The 23,399-nt window shown below is 46.3% G+C and overlaps 1 protein-coding gene across 4 annotated transcripts in view; it reads right to left on the reverse strand.

Moving 5' to 3' along the window:
* UBA1 (ubiquitin like modifier activating enzyme 1) overlaps positions 1 to 23,399 on the reverse strand; it is a 363,931-nt gene that overhangs the window by 323,488 nt on the left and 17,044 nt on the right. Inside the window, exon 1 of one of the 4 annotated variants that reach the window (XM_085629695.1) lies at positions 18,543 to 18,700. The exons of 2 other annotated variants lie outside the window; for them this stretch is intronic. The gene's annotated coding sequence lies outside the window, so the exon portion shown is untranslated. Of the gene's footprint in view, positions 1 to 16,357; positions 16,920 to 18,542; positions 18,701 to 23,399 lie in introns of those variants that run through there. One more of the 4 variants, XM_085629694.1, reaches the window with a different exon arrangement.

Here is a 23,399-nt window from a genome sequence, read left to right on the forward strand (position 1 = left end):
AGATGGCCACTATTTACCCCACACTCAGAAAAACGGTGAACGCTAAGTCCACAGGCCCTGACTGAGAGTACCCCTCTCTCTCTAAACCCCTCACCTCCTTTAGTTGATCCCAGAGTCTCCATGTCCCCAGTGGGATTAGATCAACCCACTAGAACACCTCATCCGGTTGGCAGACCTATGGGCCCAATCCCCTCGCCGACTGTCACTGACTCAGGATGATTCTCGAGCTGAGAAGCTCCCTCATGCCCTACCGTCTTTTCTATTAACAGAAGATGCCCCTTCCTTCATCCCTTTAACTTTGCCTCCTGCTAGGCTGGAGACTGGGCAACCGTCCTCCTTGGTTCCTGATCAACCAAACCCACTCTCCCCACCAACCACTTGTCCGATGCAAGGTGACTCTAGCTAAGACTCTCTCCCCCCCCCCCCCCCCCCACGCCCTCTCGTCCTTACTCCAGACAGGTGATGCCCCCTCCATCTCTACAACCACCTCACCCGACAGGCTTGAGACCTGGTATATGTCCTCCTCAGATCCTGAACAGTCAAACCCTTCCTACCCTCATTTGACCACCCCTGACATACAGGCAACTAGCCCGCCTGTCCTTACAAATTTCCCTGCCCCTCTTGCCAAGCTTTCAGAATCATTCCAAATTCGCAATGACCAACTCTCCTCTCCCCACCCCCGAATCTCAGTAGTGCCACAGTAGATCTCTCTGGTTCCCCTCGTGGCTCCACCCCTCCACCTGACCCCCCCCCTACACATCCATTAACTCTCACCCATCCTTTAGACCTAGTGGCGCGCCTTGATGATCTAGATCTCCAGCTGCACCTTCTTACTGCCGAACTTCAGGTCTTGAAAGCCCAGACAATCGATCATCTCCCCCCGATTAGCTCCCTCCTCTCCCTCCGAAATTTGCCCGTAGGCCCCTCTAGCACGATATCCCGCGTGTCCAATATCCTCTACACCCCACATTTATTACCTTACCTCTCCCTAACACAGACTCCCGGCCTAGAAGGACAAAGACCGATCTTGCATATAATGACATCAAGGATCTGCCTCCTTTTACTCCCTTAACTTAGTCACCTCTCGGTCGAATTCAAACCATTTACCCTACCCCGAACAGAGAACCCCTACTCAGCCTCAGAGTTATAAATAATGACAAGCTCAAAAGAGTGATCACCACACTGGCGCCAGGTATGGAAAAGGGACCTTGAACATATCAATACAGCGGAACTAGCAACCCAGTGTAAATTTGCCCTTTCCACCCAAGTTGTCAAGCCAGAGGTTCCCTTACTTACCGACTTTTACAACTCTACTCAGGGCTCGAAAAATCATAAAAAATGCACTACACCTGCAGGTCTAGTAAACCCAACTGAAGTGCACTTGACCTCTAATCTGAAAGCTGAGCAAATGTGACATGTTAACAAGATTTAAAAGCATTTTTATTGCTCATTTACTTTGTGAGCAATAAAGATGCCTTTAAATCTTGCCATCTTGTCACATTTCCCCTGTTTCCAGAGGCAGAGGTCAAGTGTCAGTTTGTATTCCTACTCGCCAGTAAGGGCGAGTAGGACCTAGAAATAGCTCGTCCTGAATTAATCTGACACGCAAATGCGAGCAGTCGAGTGAATTTGTCGAGCCCATTATCTCAAGTATCATGGACTCTGCTGCACCAATCCAACAAAATCATACAACAAAAATATCCAAACCATGGTTTAATGACAAAAAAAACTCAGAACGACCAAACTTAAGGGCAACTGAATGATCTTGGAAATTCAATCTTTCCTCGGATCAACTAAATGTCCTCAGAACAGTAAGAAGCTCCTATAACAAACAAATTAAGAGCAACAAGACCGACAACCTCAGATCTCAACTTAATCAAGCCTCTAATCGTCCCAAGAAACGTTTTGAAATTGTTAAACAATCGTGACACGCACCCACTCGTTCTGACCCAGGACACAGCCCACCCTCTTGCGACGCTCTGGCTACGTTTTTCACTGAGAAATCGAGACTCATCAATATCGAACTGGAATCTAAAAAGGCCACGTTACCATCCTATTGGCCTGCGCACCCTTCATTCCCCTCTGAACAGCCCGTACCAGCTAGTCTAAGCACCAAAAATAATGCCTCTTGGGACACCTTCACCCCTTTTAGCAAAAGGGACATTAACAAAATTCTTCAGAGTAATAACCCATCCAATCACTTTAACCCCTTCCATGCTCATGACGGAACGGTTCCGTCATGAGCATCGGTTGAGCTGTGCTCATGACGGAACCGTTCCGTCATGGCCCCGCCCGCGCTCGAACCCTTCAGCACCGCGGGGGAATCCGCGCAGCGCTGAAGGGGTTAATGACCCGCTGTGAGAAAGTGGCTCTGTATATACTGTTCCCAAATAGGTACAGTGTGTACAGAGTCCACAGTCCCCAGAGGTTAAAGTTAGATATAACCTTACTCTCTAAAGTGGTAGCTTGGTCGATCAGTAAGGCAGTATCAGAGGACAGTGTAAAGCATTTGTTGTACACAGTCAGTCAGCAAATGGTCTTCTTTCTTCTTGCTCTTCTTTGCTTTTTCAGAATCTGAGGAAGGAAGGTTCAGGGTGCCCCTAAATACTAGATTTAGGGGTGTTACAGGTAGGTAAAGGGCAGGGAACAATGGGTCCCTGCCCTGGGGTGGGTACACCCCCTATCCTGCCACTCTCCTGTGGAAGGGGGGCAGTAGCCTAGTCCTGATTGGGCAGGGCTTCCCATCTTCAAAGAGCCCGGAGATGTGCTTCACCTCGCCTCCCCCACCTGAGGGGGTGGGGTTGGCAGAGGCTGGCACATCCCCTGTCCTTACTTGGGGTTTCCGGCCAGTCTTCCCGCCAGAGTGGGGGTCAGAACCGGTGGGGGCCAGTTTGCTGGGTACAGCAAGTGGCCTGGAGAAGCTCACAAAGGTGGCATGCCTTTGAAGCTTCCCCCTGCCCATCCTGGGAGAGGAGACCTAGCACCTCGCCCAGGATAGGCATTGTTGCAGGCCCAGGAGAGCGGGGCTCTCCACCCAGGGGTCCAGCAACATGTCTGCTGTGTGGCAGCCTCCCAGACAAGACGTGGATTGTGGGTTAGGTTTCAGGGGACATCTCCAAGATGCCCTCTGTAGTGCTTTGTACATTAAATCCCACACTGGCAGTGCGGTTTTAATGTGCTGAGAAGTTTGATACCAAACTTCTCAGTCTTCAGTGTTGCCATTATGGTGCTGTGGAGTTCGTGTTTGATGAGCTCTCAGCACCATATACTCTTAAATGGCAGCAATGCACTTACAGTGCCCAGGAATGGACCTGTGTGCTGTAGGGGCACAGGGCTCATGCTCCTGTGCCCACACCTCTGGCATAGGGCACCCAGCTAGAGGGGTGGCTGATGTATGCCAGGGCAGTGTAGGTTGTGGGCATGGCACACAGGGATGTGTGCCATGTCAACTGTTTTGTCTTGTACCCAGACACTCAGCCTGCAAGGGCAGTGTGTTTGTGTTGGGGTACAGGGTCTCTAAGGGTGGCACAATAAGTGCTGCAGCCCTTAGAGGCCTTCCCTGGTCACAAGGCCCTGGGTACCTAGGGTACCATTTACCAGGGGCTGACATGTGGCCAGGGTTTGCCAATTTGGGGTTTTAGGGAAGGAACATAGGCGATGGGCACCTGATTGAGTAGGTTCGGGACTCCTGCCAGTCAAAGTACATCCAGCAATTCAGCCAAAAGTGGGGGCATACCATGCAAGAAAGATGGCACTTTCTCACACCCGCTACAACCTGCCGTCTTCAAGGAAATAAAGAAGTCACCACCCTCTGGAAAAATATTGTCAATGCCTCACTATCACAAGGTATGATCCCTGACTGCCAAAAAGCGGCTCAGGGTTTCCCCTATTTTAAAAAACCTAATGCTGATAGTGCAGACTTCAACTTCCGCCCTATCTCCAACATCACTACTCTGGCTAAACTCCTTGAAAAATGTGTCCAATCCCAACTTTGCGCTCACATTGAAAACTTCCAACTCCTAGACCATCACCAAACTGGTTTTCGGAGCGGACAGCACTGAATCAGCTCATATTCATGTTTTCAATGACATTTTAAAAATGCTCGACCACAATGAATCTTGCCTCCTGATCCTCCTTGACCTTTCCTCTGCATTTGACACTGTAAATCACAACAACCGGTTATCAGTTCTGGAACACAGGATGGACTTCTCTGGTCTGGTGCTGCAATGGTTCTCGTCCTTCCTCCACCACAGATCTCTAAGAATAAAGGTGAACCACTCCCTATCCCAGCCCACGCCTGTATCCATGGGTGTTCCACAAGGGTCCGCCTTATCCCCCATACTATTCAACCTATTCCTGGAACCACTTGCAAATGTGCTAAACTCAATGAACATACTCTTCCACATGTATGCAGACGACACGCAACTTTACCTGAAAATCTCCTCCCCTGACAATCTCACATCACTCAACACTACCCTCATGAACACTCAAAACTGGCTAACGGAGAACCACCTCATACTCAACACTTCCAAAACCGAATTCTTGTTCATTTCTCCTCCTAATCATACATTTCTCCCCCCCCCCCCCCCAAGGTAGACCTCTGGTTGAACCATCTCACTGCCTTCAACTGCCCCCCCCCCCGGTCATTATTGATTCAGCCAAATCGCTCGTAATCACCCTGGACAAACACTTAAATTTGAAGAACCACATTAGTAAGGTTTGTAAGGGTGCAAATCACCAGATGAGACTACTCAGGAATCACAAACCTTTGTCCCACAAGCTGACTTAAAGCAGGTGGTTCAAGCGCTGGTTTTGCCGAGGCTAGACTATGGCAGTGCTACACGTTGTTGCCTCCCGAAATATACCTTGCCACCCCTTAAGGCTGTATTGAATGCGGCAGCCAGACGGACCACGGGCACAAAAAGATCTGCGCACATTTCCCCAGTTATAAAATCTCTAAATTGGCTGCCTTTTGAAGCAAGAATACAGCTAAAGATAGCCTGCCTGACTCACAATGCTCTCCATCTCAAAACCCCCAAGTACCTATGCCAAAAGCTAGAACTATCTGGAGGTGGTAAACCCTCAAGAAGTGTTAACACCTTCCTTCTTAAACCACAGATAGCAAAAAACAGAACTTGTTAAACAGCTTTTTCCGTCTCCGTGGATCTGGAACTCTCTCCCTCCTGCAATTCGCAGACTCACCTCCACGGTTGCCTTCAAAATGGAAGTAAAACGATTCCTTATGTGCAAGTTTCTACCTTAAGTAGGCTCTTATTTGCTTGAAGATACTGGACTTATACCCTCATCTCTTGTACTGATGCTTTATATCCCCTGACCTAATCTTTTCTTGCCCCCCCCACCAGTCTGTCTATAGATTATATATATATATATATATATATATATATATTCCACAGACTCCGTTGCTGCAACTCCTCCTCTCCGGAAACAAACAGAAGCGAACCACAAAGTAAGTGCTATATTTTTTTTTGTTTATTACTGCCACCTTGACGTGTTTCAGCCTGCCTCGGCCTTGTTCATATGAGATATATATATATATATATATATATATATATATATATATATATATATATATATATATATATATATATATATATATATATATAAAATATTTTTTTCTTCAACTATTGTATTGCTGTGTTGCACCCTTTGTAACTGTTTCCTTTGATATGTATTTGATGCCTGCCTAACCCTGACCATCCTTAATTGTGAAGCGCTTGGATATCCTTCGGGATCATGTTTGCAAAAGTGAGATGTACTTGGTATACCCTGGTTACAATTGAAAACGGCTCTGTTAAATAAAACCTGCAGAAACGCAGTTCTGGAGACAAAAGCGGAATAATTATCTGCTTCAAACTGTATGTCTGTCAGTTGCATCTCCATTCAATGCAGAGACGACAAACAATCACAGAGCTGTGAAAACACAGAACTGCTTTGTCCAACATGTTGTGAACTCGGGGCAGCTTTGACCCTTTGGGTCAAATACTGCTCAATGCACACTAATCAATGAAGTGCCATCCAAGCAGATGCGTTATTCTGTAAACAGGCTCCACCAGCAAGACTGCTATGAATGAGCAACGATCACTGATTGTAGCAAAGAGGTGAGCGCTTCCTCTTGTAGAAGTCCCTTACTGATCTCACACAGAGAGCTAGGATAGCGTAGTGTCAAGCTCCAGCTGCCAGGGGGAGGTACTTCATCTTCTGTGGGGCTGTCCTCTGCAAACAGCAATGTGCTTGTAGGGGAATGGCGGGACTTTGGAGTATTGCTGTTCTGATACGACTTCCAAAGGGACTTGCTGCAGAGACAGCAGCGACTTGACAGAATAGAGCATGTACAAGACTGTTGCCAAAATAGAGCATGCGTCGAAGACCAAGATTAGAGGAAACCGAGCACTCTGAAAAACGTAAAGCATAACGAGATAAAACGATTACTCTGGCCAGCTGTGATTTTCTACGTCTTGCCTACCAGACAATTTTTAGGTGCATGTGTATAGCCTCTCGTACACCAAACCAAACACTAATACCAGATGTAGAACCTGCCCATCAGTTACTATTGGCTGGCTTTGTCACTCACGTTTGCTTTTTATTCGATATAAATTTAATTTGTTTATCATTCAAGTGGCAACCACCATCTTGGATCAGTAAATTAAAAAACAAATCATTCTGAAAGAAGGCATGTACATGCGTAGTTAGTTAAACAGGTGTTCTTCAATCAATCCTCATTTACACTTTTTTTAGCTGATATGGCATATCATGGATGTTGCACAATATCTGCAAAAAAGCATTGGCAAAGCCACAAAGGCGAAATATATTGTCTTTGACAATGCGTGCTAGGCTGGACACAAACACTCGGCTCTGCTTCTCAAGTTTTATAAATTCCCTGTTTGCACCTGCTAAAGAAGAAGCAGCGCTACTTCATTCTCTGCCGAGAGACAGTCACGGTCTTTTGTGAGAAAAACTACAGGGTTTTACCCCATTAATACTTAAGATAGCACCAAGAATTGACAAGTGTACAGATTAAACTTTATTTTTTTTACTAGCAGTACCATAAATCCAGACACAAAGCGTTATAAAGGATTAACTTAATTTCTAAAGAGAATCACGAGAAAAAAAGCGTAATAGTCCTGCAGCTCACTGCAGGACTGTGGACTTGGCACCGCTTGTAAAGAAAGGTACTCGCAACCCCACAGACTGTGTCCGGGAAAATGTAGTTTAGTTTCTGTAGTAACTTTCATTTCTCTGATATCGGAAAAAGCAGCTTGTTCTCGTGTGTGGTGAGAGGTGTAACTTACAATGGTGGGGAGGTACAAAGGAGACTAGTGCAACGAAGAGGGCTTCGGATGGGAGTCAGTGTGGTGAGATTGATTACTTAAGAGTAGCGTTACCATAATAAAGGCATATTTTACAACATCAAGGATGTTCTGCCTGTCTTTTGTAACATGTTCCTCATTGGGCTAGGATTGAACTAATTTGTTTCCATTCCTCTGTAGGCAAAGTAGGTCCTGGTGTGAAAAACACAAAATGTCCCAGATCTGCTTCGGACTGCCACAGATGGAGGGGGAGGGGGGTTGTAAGGCAGGAAAATCAACTGGTCTGTTAGTGGGACTTCTGCGGTTCTCTATAACCTCCGTCTGGTCCAGGGAGAACGAGCTATTAGGGCTTTGTGTAGTTCTCCCTAGACCAGTGGTTCAGAACCTTTTTATTTCGGTGGACCCCGACCGAGTCATTACTTGAACGTGGGTACCCGAACTGAATCATTATTTGAAATCGAGGAGCCCAAGTAACTACTGTGAGCTGAAACCAAACAAATGCTCAAGTATTGAAATATTTTGTTTAATTCACATTCACGCGTAGAAAAAGTTTAAATGTTGCTTCTTTAATTGTATATACATTATTAATTTTTACATTTAATTTTATTAAACCGTCACAGAACCCCTGAGAAGTCCGTGTGGCCGCCCATGGGGTCTCGGGTTAAGAATCACTGCCCTAGATTTTGTATCCTTGGTGAAACAACTGCAAGGAAAAACTGTACATTGACCTCTTTCCTGGCTGCACCGGTGGAGCAGTTTGCCACAATTTGGCCTTCATATGAAAACAAGCATTTACAATGCAATGGTCTCGGCAATATTATAGGTAGAGCTATTGGTATTGCTCATTTTTTTAAATCATTTTTGTATCTCTAAATAAATGGCATTGTCATTTCTATTGGCATTAGCTTTTTTTTGCATATGTGATACCTATTGCATTAGCAGAGAGAGAGTGAGGTAGTGAGATAGAGAGAGAGTGAGGAAATAGAGAGTGAGGTAGTGAGAGAGAGTGAGGTAGATAGAGAGTGAGGTAGTGAGATAGAGAGAGTGAGGTAGTGAAAGAGTGAGGTAGTGAGGGAGAGGGATGTTGTGAGGTAGTGATATATAAGCATAGAGTGATGTGATGTAGTGAGATAGAGAGAGAGGTAGTGAAAGAGAGAGTGAAAGTGAGTTAGTGAGATAGAAAGAGTGAGGTAGTGAGATAGAGAGTGATTGAGGTAGTGAGTGAGAGAGTGAAGTTGTGAGGTTGTGAGCTAGAGAGTGAGGTAGTGATGTTTTGAGAGAGAGAAGTTCTGAGATAGTGAGGTAGTGAGATAGAGTGGAGTAGTGAGGTAGAGAGTTATGTAGTGAGAGAGAGTGATGTAGTGAAACAGTGATGTAGTGAGGGAGAGGGATGTTGTGAGGTAGTGAGATGTAAGCAGAGTGGTGCTTTCCACTTAGGTCAGATAATGAACCCACATCAAACCAACCCAAAGAAGCTTCAAGATAACTTCTCACACAACCGCCCAAAGATAGGAAGTATCTGTTACAGGTATGCTACAACATGAACGGGGCAGCCTCCAAGCCTTGAGCACAATATTTAAGCTCTTCCACGATTATCCACACAAAAAATCCACATTCTTAAAACCATGCACAACAAATGCCAATTATTGGGCCTGCAGGAAGCTTCCCGACTACGTCGCCGGTATCATTACAATACAAAAGCTACTGTAAAATGCATAGGCCTTGAAGCAGTTCATCTTTTTTGTAAGGCTGCAGTCCCAATTTAAACAACTAGAAGCTGACATGTCATGTCATGCTGTTGGCAGAAAAAGTATATATTGCACAGCTTGCGCTTCATATGGCTTTGTGATGGAAGTGTATTTTCCAATATGAGCGAATCGACATGTACAGCAGGAATCATTTGTGACTTCAGTGGTGTACTATATACTGAGATTTGAGATGTCTCCACAGGACACATTAGCCTCTGTTTTCATGCTGAAATGAGGGGCATTCGGTGCCGCCAACCTTTTGGCAAAACTCTCTATGGGCATTTCAATGAAGAACACAGACAGCCATAGCGACCCCCACCACTCGAAGCCCCTGCCGGCCCCAACAGACTGCACGAAATCTCCAAAATGTATCTCTCAAGTTTCGCTTTTCATAAATTTTAAGGAATTTTTTTGTCAAACTGTTTTTATTGGGATTACAGGGTTTCAGCATCGCACAGTAGTTCTACGGATTTCATGGGGATGTGTCTGAGTGTTTAATTCATGCGCATCTGCTGGGTCTGTTTAAAGGTAAAAATTATAAATTAAAGGTTTTACTGGGTGCACCAAGTAAATTGTCTGTCATAGGCCTAGTTGGCCAAGCTTGCCACCATTACACAAATATGGTTTTACCATGCTGCCCTTTCATGTGCTCTAGTTATAAAGATAGTTATTTAAGCTAACTCAAAGAACAAATCGCACTATAAAGGTCCATTTGAAGCAGCAGCGTTCAGTTCTAGAGAATTATCATGCCCCCTCATTCCAAGACTCAGGAGATGCAGTTTTACAAAAACCATATTTTATTGGGCCACATTTATTTTCACAGGCATTACAGACGCATCACCTCATTTATGTTTTATACGTTTATATAAACTCTTCAAATGAGGTGTAATGCGTCCTGCAAGAGCGTCAGATGCCTGCCAGAAGGTTCTTCCTGTAAGATACTGTGCTTTACCTAAACGGGCGATTTCTTCTAGTATACGAGGGTTGTCGATATTTTCTCATTAAATGTACTGCAGCAGTGCTAAGAAGCGCAGGTATTCAGTACCGGACAGTAGCTGCCCATTTAAAGCACTGGCTACATCAGGGCGGCGTCTATTCCTAAAAGAGCCTTTCTGTGCCTGAGGACATATGACTACTACAAAGACTGAAGGGATGTGAAGTGACCTACGCAAACAGCACGTGCTGCTCCTGCAAAGCACGGTCTGGCTGTCTTCTGCTGCTGAAGGAGTGAACGGGGTCCTTGCAGCGTACAGGATAGTGCCATGGCCTATTTGCTCATCTTGCTCATCTTGTTATTTAACCTGCAAAGGGAGTTCGGTACATGCAGGGGGCGGCTTTTCCTCCTGCAGACAAGTGTATCTAGTCCTGCCCTTCCGCAGGAAGATGATGCTCGCCCTTTGATATTAACTAAATCCTTAATGAACGTTGTTCCTGCAGGATTGCGAATGCTGCTTCCGGGACAGAGCACATGATTTATGCAGCTGTTCCAGCAGGAGTGTATCTGTTACCTGGACTTCTCAGGGAAGTGCTCCGTTCTTGCAAAAGGGGGAGTTTAGCAGAATGGAGCTTTTCCGATTAAAGTGTCACAGTCCCGTAAAGGAATGATTCCTTTAAGATGGGAGTCAGCTTCACGCCGGAAGGTACCCTTAGCGCTCCTCTAATATGAGGCTGTCCGATTCCAGTTCAGGAGTGCCTGGTCGCTTCAGAACGTCGGCGGCATGCAGGCTGCGCCGGGATCGGAGGGACGTGGAATGCTGACGGGCCGGGATCCGCCCGCTTCCTGAAGTTACATCACACAGCCCCATTAATGAGTAACCGGGAGAGGTGGAGGGCCAAAGGGCTGCGCCAGGTACACCGCATCCTGCTCCGGCGACGAGCACACGGGTCCTGCGCCACACGGAAAGAACAGCGCTTCCCTCCTGCCAACTGTGTAATCTTGTGACCGCGGAAAGCAAACTCGGAACTCAGGAGCTCCCTCCCGGATTTACACAAACCCGATCCGGTGGCACAAGTCCAAAGTACGGTGCGGATCCCTGCTCGTCAAACTGGAGCCTGCCCCGGCAGCGCCGCCACCAGCACAACAACACGGCGCCGGACGGATGGATCCTCACGGCCAGACTATAACAAAAAAAATGGCGGATGGAAGCTTCGAAATTTTTTCGGATTCGGGGGCGTGTTCCTGCTGTTCTAAAAGGGCGTGGCTAAAAGTGGAAAGAACAGCAAGGAACACGCCCCCGAATCTGAAAAAGACGGAGCCTATTTGGAGGGACGGCTCTCTCCTCCAATGGCTGGCCTCCGTTTAGGAAGCCAGCCAATGGAGGAGAGGCAAAAAGAGAGGCAGGCTAAGGAGCCACTCTCAGAAACATTAAATCTCCGACTTCCGGTTCTGCCTTCGGCAGACCGGACAGTCCTCAACCTAAAAACAAGCATTTGCAATGCAATAGGTCTCGCATTATAAAAGTGTGAGCAGTTGGCATTGCTAATAACAATGCAACACTAGCTATTGGCATTGTAAATGATAATGGAATTTATTTATGTGTTTGTTTTATAACTTAGATAAAAAAGGCATTGTCATGAACAATGCCAATAGCTTAAACTTTTGCAAATGCGAGACTTGCTTTTTATTTAAAACATGAGTAAAAGGCACTGTCATTTACAATGCCAATAGCTCAAACTTGTATAAATGCGAGACCTATTGCATTGCAAATGCTTGTTGTTACAATATGATCCTGGCTGGGTATGGTCTGGAGCCTCACACTTAGATGCAAATGCAATGGAGGGGAAACAAAGGCCCATAGCTTGTTATCACTTCACAGGTACTTAAGTGTGGCATGCTTCTGATTTTGTTCAGTCCCTATATACAAGAGAAATGCATGCACTGTAAGAATGTCAGATGTGTTGGGTCTGTCCCAGTATTTACACAAATAATTTTTTTAAACATTTTATTGCTTCTATAGTGCTACTCAATTTAATGTTACCATTATTATTGTATTCAAAGATTTACTGGCCATGCATCTCTGCAATGCATACATTAACCCCATAACATATTTTAAAATACAGACTTTGCAGCTAAATAAACAGACCAGACATCCTGGTTTCTCTCCTTGTTGCCAATTTCTTAGTGGCTGAGTTTGAAAACAAAATGAATGTCTTAGTTTTGGCCCAGATTTTGCATCAGGGTTGCGCCACTATATTGACACAACCCAGATGCAAAATCTCAATCGTTAAATCTCGTAGTGCGCTTAAATGTACTCATGATAGACCTGATAAACATGTGTGTGAGGTGTGAATATCTGATGGCACTTCTTTTGATGTCACTTCATGCCATGTGTGATGATGCGTTGTGACGCCAGGCACCACGATGTCACTTGTATACTGCTTAACTTGGTTAGTATCCCCACTTATATTTTTTGGGACTTGTGCTCTCCCCACAAGCACCAAGCCTCCCCAGCTATTCCTAGCTGCATATCTAATCCCAACCGTGCACAATACTCATTGTAAGGTAGCAGTGTGCAGTGTTTGAGATATTGTGTTTTGTTTGGTATTGCAAGGTGGTGAGTGTGACAAAATCAAGGACAGCAATAATGACAGGAAATATGTGCAGACCGTGTAGTGGGTAATACCACTGCAGGAGCGGTCACTGCGTGTAACGCCTGCACTGCTGTGCTCTCTTCACCTGATCTATGTACATCCGAACGCGCCTTCTCAGCATCTGCAGATCCATGCTGAGTTGCTCTGCTGCTGTCCGTGTGGGAAGGACAGACAGGCGAAGCAGACTACAGCAACCAGTTTGCGATTCTGCTATGGGGCTGGGAAGGGGCTCGAACACAGAAGCGGCTCTCATAAAGCACCGGGAAGGAAAGAGTGGCTCTACCGCGGCCATCTTGAAATGGTGAGCGAGTCTGCCAACCGGAGGACCCATTTGCCTGCAAACTGCAGTGAAGACGCAGATTTCTAAATAATTATGTTTCAGAAAGACTCGCAATCTCTTGTTTTAAAACCTACAAATTGTTTGTGCTTCTTGGAGGACATACCTTTTATTATCAAAACAGAATATCTTATTTTGGTAACGTTCTTAATACTTACATCAAAACCCTAATATTTTTTATGAAATTCCCCAAAAAAATGTTCAACGTAATCAATCAAGTTTTCCACCCAGACGGCTGTCTAAAAAACACCTTAGAGACTACAGACATGAACAGCTCTTAGCTGCACTGAACTAGATGAAAGACGGACCAACAAACTAGTTACATGTTACTTTCATTTATAAAATTTGAAAGCGGCCATGTTGACGTGCAAATCTTGCTTAGCATTTGAAATAAACCCAAACGAGTTTGTAGTTAGGAGTGCAGTATTACTTATTTCAATTAATACTTCAAATGGCCAAACTATAACTGATATTATGAATACAATTTGAAATACAGCGTAATTACGTATTTTCTCTGTTTTGTAATCAACTTGTATTTACACACTTTTTAATATTATGTTAAAATATTTTGAATAGCTTCCTCTCTTTGCAATATCATGTCACGAATGACGCGATTGATGTCTAGATCGAGAATATTAGGATGGTCGCCTTTATTGTCTGTTAAAAAAAACAGAGTTCGTGATTCCGGTCTACGCCTTTAGGGAGAAGACAACGTGGAATCAACTTCCGACACATGTTTATCGGAAAAGCGGGAAGGAAAGTGTTTTTTTTACAAAAGTGTAGTGTCCCACTTTACCTTGGGTGATGTCCTAAAGAAGCAAGATGAATCCTTTAGATGTCAGTGGCTTAGCCTGCCGACCTTCCCCGCTAAAACGATCAAGTACTAAATCGATTTCAGTACAGGGTGACCGGAATTTAAGGGAGGGTTAATTCCCAAAGGTTTCTCAAACCATGTACAAAAGATTGTACTTCACAGACATTAAGATCTGGGCACAGCACTTCCAATGCGGCACCAGATGCGGCTTCCAAGCAAAGGGAAATAAAGGTCATAACAAGCGTGCACTGAAGTTGACGAGGAAATGGTGTGCACTTTGATGTCCTCCGTGGCCGCGCGGCTCACTGAAGGACATCAAAGGGGCCGCGAAGTGATCAGGCAGTGCTTTTCAGGCTGCCAAATGGTGCGCGCGCCCGGCGCACATGCACTGTATTTGGAGGCCTGAAAAGCACTGTCTGCACTTCCAAAACTCGCTTACTATAAGTCTTGCCAGAGCAGCGCTAAAGCGCTGTCTCAGGCGAGACCTAATGACATTTCACTCTTTCTGCAAAACGTTTCCATTTTATATTTCGAGCCCAAGAGAGTGGCACCATATTTGGATAATGTTTGAGAGAAGAGCTTAGGCTTTAGTGAATGAGGGTACATTAAAATTGCACACCCACTCAACTGCACCTTCATACCGGGTACTGTGCGTCTCACAGTTACTGGAAAGGAAAATGAGTACGATTCAAACCCTACTCAAAGGCGTAGAGAGGGCTCCTGTCGGACCCTCACTTGCAAATCCATCCAGTGCTCTATAACCCCTTAACCTTATTTAGGGCGCGAGAGGAATGCTTTGCAGCTTGTTAGGCAGAGGAGATCATGTTGTCTGATTTCTATACAGGATCTACCCTACAAAACATCGACAACTGAATACATCTCCATGCTAAGCACCTGCACGGAAAGGACTGGAGACCCAGATGTTGGAAAATGTTCTTAAGCCCAACTCACAAAAAAAGTTATTGCTCTTTACATCCTCGCATACAAATATATGTACGCATTAAAGCTGGAATGCATTTTTGCATTCGCTCTCACAAACGCAAAAAACTGTCACACTTAAATTTTCCCTCGCTCTCATACCACTCATTGACCAGGTCTGTCAACGCCTACCACCTCTTGCTCAAAATAATTCAAGCACCTAATCTCCTCAGAGCAGCTGAAAGCAGCAGATTAATGCCCAGTCTCCACACTGGATTTTGGGATTGTTATTCTAGCAAGTACTACAAACACTGCTTCCTTCTCGGCCAGACTAGTCAACAGCACAAGAATTATTCAACCACACCAACCCCACCCCTCCCGGTTCTTACAGGCTACCCCTTACTTAAAGGATAAAATCCAAATAATGCTGCTTCGCCTACAAGGTGCCACGCCGCAGACGGCCCTTCTCGCAGAACTGCGGTCTCCTAGGAGCCCTAGAGGCCCGGAAGCAGCAGGCAGGCAGAGGCTCACTGCCGGAGAGGCGGCAGAAGGTGTGGAGCTCTTCAGCGGCCCCGGGTCCACCTCTGGGCCGGGCTCGGTCAGCAGATCGGGCTGGGAAAGCAGTGGCCGCCCGCCCGCCCGGTCTGGCTAGGAGACCGCTGGGTCTCGCCACCCACACAATACCGGCGGAGCGCCCCCGGCAGCCTCTGGCCTCGCCCTGGCTAGCCCTCCCTCAATGTTCAGAATACAGTGCTATTTGTAACAGTAGCGCTTCTTTCTTACACCAATCCTCCGTCGCTTTGTACTTGAAAGGACAACCGGTTATTTCAATGGACAAACCCCCTGCCAACTTTGAATGTGTTACCACCCTGCAGCAACACGGACGCAGAAAAAAAAAAAATCGGACCCTCACAGACAGAGGGCATCTTCACTAAATCAACCCAAGTCAAGACAATAAGATCCTCAGACAGACGGCACATTAAAAAAAAAGCTTTGACATAATATAAAAACAATACAACCAATAAAAGATTTTTGAAAAAAATAACCTGCTTCTCTTTCAAATCAAACATCGGAACCAAATAGTACACTTTTGGGGAGAATCAATCTTTACATAAATGAGGAGACAACGCTCAAACTTTCTTCGCGCATCTTCACCAGGCACCCCAAGACAAGCAAATCAGACCCTCACACACAGAGGGCATCTGAACGGGGTCTCCCAGAGACAAGCCAATCAGATGCTTACACAGAGGGCATCTGAACGGGGTCACCCCGAGATTAGCCAGACTCCAGCACAGAGAGGCCATCTTCGCTAGCCAACCGTGAGACAAGCCAATCAGTCGCTCACACACCGACAAGATCTTCACTAGGCCAAGGTACACCAATCAGACCGTCACACACCGAGGGAATCTTCACTAGGCCACCCCATGCAGACCATCAAACACCCTGGGCATTTTCACTAGGTAACTCCAAGACAAGCCGATAGGACCATCACACACCAAGGTCATCTTTACTAGACCACCCCAAGGCAAGCCAGTCGGCCCCTCACACACTGAGGGAATATTCACTAGGCCACCCCAAGACAACAACGTGTCTAAAAGGAGTGGATAAACACTAAGCTTACCGAGTAAAGATCCAGGCCTCTTCGCAAAGCGAGGGGGATGCTGCTTCTCACACCCCACTGTCTCCGGGAAGCGAGGCCATTATGGATCGCACACAGCTCCGTTCTGACGTGACCACTGTGGGCCTGAAGGCAAATCCCCCCCCGCCCTGTGCACCTCACCCGCGCTTTCGGTGAGGCCCGAGTGCTCAAAAGACGAAATGACGGCGCTATATACGTCACAAACAGGGGTGGGGGTCTATTTTCAGACTAATATAAAAGGAACACCCATAATACACTGGCTAGGTATCGGGAAAGCGCACTTGCATACTTCGCGGTGGGAGCAACTGTTCCGTAGTTTTTCGTAAAACAGTCGTCCAGGCCAGGAAGCTTGGTCACGGCGCCAGAATTGACCCATGTGACGAAGCTCTCAAGGCGGGTAGTAGCACCGGGCTCCTCCCTGACTCCCGGGTCAGTAACAGGCTAGAGGCAGTGGTACCCTGGCTGGCGTTAAACTGGGAGGTTTCACTTTCACTGCAAAGCGTCAGCAGGAGGGACCGGCTGCCAGACCCTTTAGTTTCGCAGTGTGATTGGCAGCTGATCCCTGATGTTTTCTAAACCCCTCCCATGCGCTCTGGAGAGCAGGACAGATCCTCTCGCCAACCCCTGTGCTGCACATGCAAACACAAAGTGCACGCTTCCAGACAGACATTTAGGCAAGCACGGACTGGCGAGAGGGAGGACAGACCAAGCAAAGGGCCTTTTGACAAAATATCCAATTGGATAGTTCTAGCTGGCGCTGCAGAGATCTCGCCGAAAAGCGAATTGCTTCCAGGGAGAAAAAAAAGCTGGCCTGTGTTACCATACCAACAAGAAACATAATTCAAGTACTCTCACATTTCCCATTGGCTTTGAATAATCCTAGGCACATTCGGCCGATGGTAAAGAGTGCGCAAAACTGTGTACGAGATGGGACAGAACGATAAAAGGCACACCGGAGATGGATCCGTGGGAAAGACCACATGATCACAGTGATCGATGTTCTGGTGCTCGCAGCTTGGTGTCAGTCACGGAAGACAATATGGAAAGTGCGTGCCTTTGATTGGTAATCGTTTACTAGTTAAGCAGCAAGTCACTTAAAGTTGAGGTGTTAAGCGTTTCAGAAATACCATTCAGTTTCTATATGTCACTGGGCAGTTATACACTAACAAGTGCGTTAAGTATTTAACCCCACGATGTCTCCATAGCTTTCATCAGGTTTGCATTTGAGACAGTACGTAATGCGTGTACGTGACATCTCAGATTCCTCACGAGAACGGGGTGCGAGACCCTCATCCTGGTTATTGTGAAAGGAAATGGATGCCCCGTAACTAATTGTGGAGACAGCCCTATCCACCCTAAAGTACGATGCGGCCCCATCGAGTTCCAAAGTCTGATCGCTGCTGACGGTATCAATGTCAGGGATGGACAGCGAGCCAGTATGACTAGGACTGCTTTTTTTAGCTCTCCCTTCCATAGTTAAGGGTTTTATTATGAGCGAGGTCAGCCGTTCCAATTTGTTGATAAGTAAACCCTTAGTATATAAACTGCCCCTCACTACAGAAAGGGTTTCCCGAGTAAAATCTTAATTATTAAAGGCTGAGCCCTTCTCCAGCGTAAGAAGGTTGTATGAGCTCACTCCCTCCGCATGAAGTATAATTTGCCACAAAATTAAACGGGTCTGGCTATGCATGCATCCCACAGTGAGTTTAGCGGGCCCTATACTCAGCCCTTTGACTATATGAATACGATTGGACAGTTAAGTATTGGCACATAGAACCCTCCGCAGTGTACCTCCGGCTCCATCTCTAGTAATTCACCTGTAAAAATACGGGTGGGCAGTACATAGGACTGATCCTGCCCCCGCATGGGGAAGGCCTGTCTGCCCCCCCCCCCTAACAATTCGCCTGTGTGAATGTAGGTAGCTGTGTGAGGGTGCACTCGCACACGAACGGGGACTGGTCTAAACTGCCCTCTTCCACAATGAGCCACAATTGCCTGTCTGAGCCCTCGCTTTAACCCTTCGCCTGTATGGATGTGGGTGGGCAGTGTGAATGGGGTGTTGCATACACACTCTTCCCTCAATGAATGGGGGAGGAGCTGCGAGGGCACCCTGTCATCCCCCCACATCAGCCCAAGACTCCCTGCGAGCCACTTGTACGTCTCTCACCAATGAGGCGCTGCGGGGCAGGTTCTCCGCTGCTCGCTCTCCTCCTGTCTCCGGCTTCTCCCAACAAACACAAGATGGCGGCAGCGGCAGAGCCCGGAACACACTGACCCTCCTGCCCCGCCCGCGTGCGGTGCGGCAGTTCTCACTGCGGCCGCCAATCACCGCCTGGCCCCACCCCTCCGCCAATCACGCCGTGCCCGGCGGAAGCAAGCGCTGCGGAGCACGCCGGAAAGTGATGTCACCGCGTGCCGACACCCATAGACACAGAAGACAGAATGCGGCCGGTAATGTCACTACCAGCAGTTTACCGGCCCAAGTCCCAGCTGCGCGATGGAAGCCTCGGATGAAGCGGCCATACAGGGTGTGCATGGCAAGCAGCAGTACACCTCGAGCTGAAAGCCTGGGCGCCCCGTGAAGCTGCGGGCTTCAAAACCAGCACAGAACGGGGGCATTTTGTACAAGACTCGACAGAAGGCGCATGCACATTAAGCAAGTTTAACTCTTCTTCCTACATTTCCCCACTTTTTTTTGCAGTTTTATATTGCGCTGACTTGGCCTAAGGGCATTACAGCGCTTTAAACGAGAAGCAGGCATGGGAGGTTGAGGGATTAACTCACTAACAAAAACAGAATCCTAAAATAGTGACTTTCTAGTAGAGTATGAAAATACCCACTAGTAAGGTGTGGCATCGCTGCCAAGGTTTCAGATTGCTAGGAGTGATATTTTCATAATTTCAGTGTAATTATGAGTGACATTTCAATGACTTGACACTTTCTACCAAAATCAAGCAATGAAGACAAGGGAATCATAAATATCAGAAATTACACCCATTTGAGTACAGCTTCTAATGTTTCAGATTGCTTAAGTGTGACATTTTCATACATTCAGTGGATTTAAGAGTCAACCCCTAAATGAGTGCCACTTTCATGCGCCCCAAATCATGCAATGAAGTCCATGGAAATAGACAAATATCAGAAATCACACTCATTTGAGCAACAAGGATGTCGAACTTTGCAGCAGGTGATTTTAAGGCCAATATTTCATTTCTAAAAAAAATCAGCACCCTCCACCCCAACCTCGGCTTTAGGCGCGGCTGAACCACATGTAACAAAGGAACCTCTGCGACAAAAGCTGCAACCCACTGAGCTATCTACATATAATACATTCCAATATAATATGCTGGTAGACTATTTGCAGCTGGCATATTAACCCTCTGCGCTACTTAATGTCGAGTGTGAAAACCGCCAGTAGACAAAACTCCGACCTCCCTCCAGCAGGAACATTAATCACATGACTTATCTCTGACTTAGCAAGTCTAACCGTGCTGGGAAAATAAAGGGTGCTGCTTGGTAGTGTCACTGTCAAGCAAGGATGTTAAACACTTTGCACTACTAATAAATCAGAAAAACTGCTAGTTTAGATAAAATGTAGCGCATTTACAGCACAGACAACTTTAATGTGCCCATTTGCAAGGCACTATGCCGTGCTGGAGCCCCCTCCCCATTTTCGTAACAAACATTTTAAATGTCAGCAACAGTAAATTATTAAATTAATATTTGATTTACCCGAGTCGCTTTATAACTGTCCGAATGATCCACAGAGAGGAGCTGCAGGCGTGGCACCGCATGGGTCGCTAGCCTATCTTCTTCAAAGCGTTAGAGCGAGCCATGCTGCACTGCAGCCTCGGCTTGTGCCACCTGCTCTCACGAGACTCGTGCTGGTGTGGTGAGTCTGGGACAGAAGTTGGGCTCTGCCTGGGCAGGCCACAACAAAAGCACATTGAGAGGTCAGGAGGTGGTGAGCAGGTGGTAAACGATTCTCAAACACTGGCTTCCTCCTTTAACTCTGGGCCATGCAGCAGGGGAATTCAACATCCTGCCACAGCATGCGTAGACAGGACATGGCTCCTCTACAACAGTGTGTCCACGTGAGATCAGACGTGATCCGGGGAACAGTAACAGCAAGAATAGTTGCCAAAGCTAGTTTAAAGAGCTTCTTTGGCATAATAAAGAAACCCTTCTATGCCCAAAAAAAACAGATCAGGTAATGAGGCAATTGAGGTTAGGAAGGTAGGTGCCTCAGTGCAGAGAGGAGTTACAGTAGAGCTGCAAGCATCTCTTTGAACGCATTGTCTGGGTATTAATCTCCGATCAAAAGTATGGGAAGTGTGTGAATCTGCCGGCCTTGCCCCACATAACATTTCTATGATTAAAGTAATACGCTGCACTGGCTTTTCACTAGCTGGAAGTGCTGCGCTTTGCACATCATACAAGCGCACTAACAGGCAAAATTAATCTTACCAGAGGAGCAGTTTTAACCCTGTGCTAAGGATCTGTCTGTCCTTTATTCTAACGGTAGCTGCCCGCACATTAGTCCAGCCGCAGCGCCATGAACGTGATGTCATTAATCATGCTATGGTGCGTCGTGGCTCATTGGGTGAATTTCTTTTACACTGTAACAACTAATAGCTGCAGACTCACCCCAAACCTGCCGGAAGCGGAGTGCACGGCACGCTGACACTCCAGACAATGAAACCAGCTTTAATTTCAATAGTCAGTAAGGTGCATCATGATTACAATGCCGCTGACGAAGCGCTTTTTTGCATGACTTTGCATTTCAGTGTGGTGATGCAGATCACCACACTGAAATGCGTTAGTCCAACGCCTGATGCGTGGTACTTGGCAGGGCTGAGGTGGTGCTCCATCGACTTCCATTACGCACTGATGTCTTAATGCATTTGGCATGTCAAATTAAGCAGTAGCAAATAGAGCTGGATGAGCCACTGAAAGCTCGAGCCAAAATGCCTGGCTCAAGGTCCTCTTGTAACCTCAGGGCCAAAATAAGCCAAACTTTCACAGGAGGTGATGTGGCCTAGTAGCTACAACTGCTGACCATGTAACATGAAGAGCCAGGTTAAACTCCCAGGCATGACTAAGCATCCTTGAATCCCAGCAAATCTCCCTGTTCCGGATAAAACAATAGTGTAAAGCAGTCTATTGTGAATGACTTTTATGCCATAAGGTTTGTGATTTGTAATACTACCTGCAGTAGAAAGTGTTATCTGTCCGTCACCCCTCCCTAATCTCATCCTCCAAATATGAAGGACAAAGAATAAACCTTTGATATCAGAGACACCCATCTAGCGTCTGAATTGTAGTGTCAATCAGGAAAACCTGGGATCAATCCTAACTTATCTAGTGGACTAAATAGTGTCATTTTAGGCAAATAATTCCTCCAAGACTCCTTTTGTTCATTACCACCAAATACGCAAGATTAAAATGTACGCTGTAGAAAAACCCTCACTTGTGTCTTATTTAATAGCCTATAACATTGCTCCATCTCTAATACAAATCTATGCAACAAGGTATACATGACAATCAACCTGTCTCTAACAATTTGTCACCAAGGTGGAGGCAGAAATGTTTCTCGGTTAATTTTTTTTAAACTCACTTTTAATGAATTCTTTGCAAATAGTCTGATCTATTAAGGTTCATCAAGGTCAGAAACAAACACCCAAACTGACAACAGCACTTGTTGAAAGAATACTCCTCCACTGGGCAGACCCTCCAACATTTTGCAAAATAATAGTTAAATCGGCTGAGAAGCACGATGTCCGCAATATTTATCTTTTTGGCCGCTAAAAAAAAAAAAACTGTCATTCGAGCAGCGGAAGGGCAGGTAATAGGCTGCATTTGAGGAGAGGCATAGTAGTCCTCTATACACCGCACTGACACGCCAATGAGGCCTTCCCTTACTATTGGTGGGATTGGATGTAGGAACGCCTAGTGGACGTTCCCATAGGCGCTGATCCCGCCTAGTAACCAGAATATAGGTATCATAGGAATACAGAGTGTCGCCATCTTTGATTCCTTTTATGACTTTTTTTCCTCACTTGTAGATTGTCCTGAAGAAACTCCACAGGATCCACTAGGGACCCAATTTAGGCGCGAAACATGTTGACCTAATGTACTCACCACCACTATCACTTACACCCTCCGACTAGTAAACAGTATGAAAATACTCACTCCTCTGATCTAGTTTCCCAAGAGGCCTTCCTGGTCTACTGTTTTTAATCTTACCACTCGGACCCTCGAATAAAGGTTTCCCGTGGTACCGAGGTGGTAATTTTAACTCGCTCACCTTTGTCACCACCACACAACCTCACTCAACTGCAGCGTTACTCCAAAAAGAACTCCGACAAAGAACCCTCTTGCGGGGCCCATGGGGGGCTGCAGCTCCACCCCCACGAGGATCAAACGCCCGATGATGAAGCATGACACCCGCATGGGTGTGTGAGGGCTCTCTATCCAAAAGGAGGAATTCCCCCATCTTCATCACAATCCTACCTTCATTATGAGCGTTTCCCACTCACCAGTTTCCTCAAGCTATCAATTTGGTTCGCTTCTCTTTCTATTAGGAACAGTTACCCCCTAGTGATTACCACATAAGTCTTGGGAACAAGGGTACTGGACCCATTATTCCTCTAGCTCCCTGTCCCCCCTCTTTAGCATTTAAGGTTTAAAAAAAAAATAAAAGGTCTTGCGCAGACAGCAAAAAAAAAAGTGCCATCTGATTGGCTGCACACACACACGTCACTACGTGGCACTTTACAGCTGTAATAGCGGCCTGCTTCCTCCTGCCACTTTAGGAATTGTGGCAATGGGCCCTGCGGGAAATCACATTTAGAAGTTGCATTCTCAGCTGGGTGCCCCCCACAGAACAAAGGGGAAAACAATGCTGTTGAAAGCAAGACGAGAAAACATAAGTAGCAATTAACTGGCAAACTTTGTAAAGTGGTGCTGTGCGCACATAGCCATAGGCCTATGGTTGTTTATCTGATGGGCATGCAGACTGGAA

Source organism: Triturus cristatus, chromosome 10, assembly GCF_964204655.1.
Source record: "Triturus cristatus chromosome 10, aTriCri1.1, whole genome shotgun sequence".
In the NCBI taxonomy this organism is placed as follows: domain Eukaryota; kingdom Metazoa; phylum Chordata; class Amphibia; order Caudata; family Salamandridae; genus Triturus; species Triturus cristatus.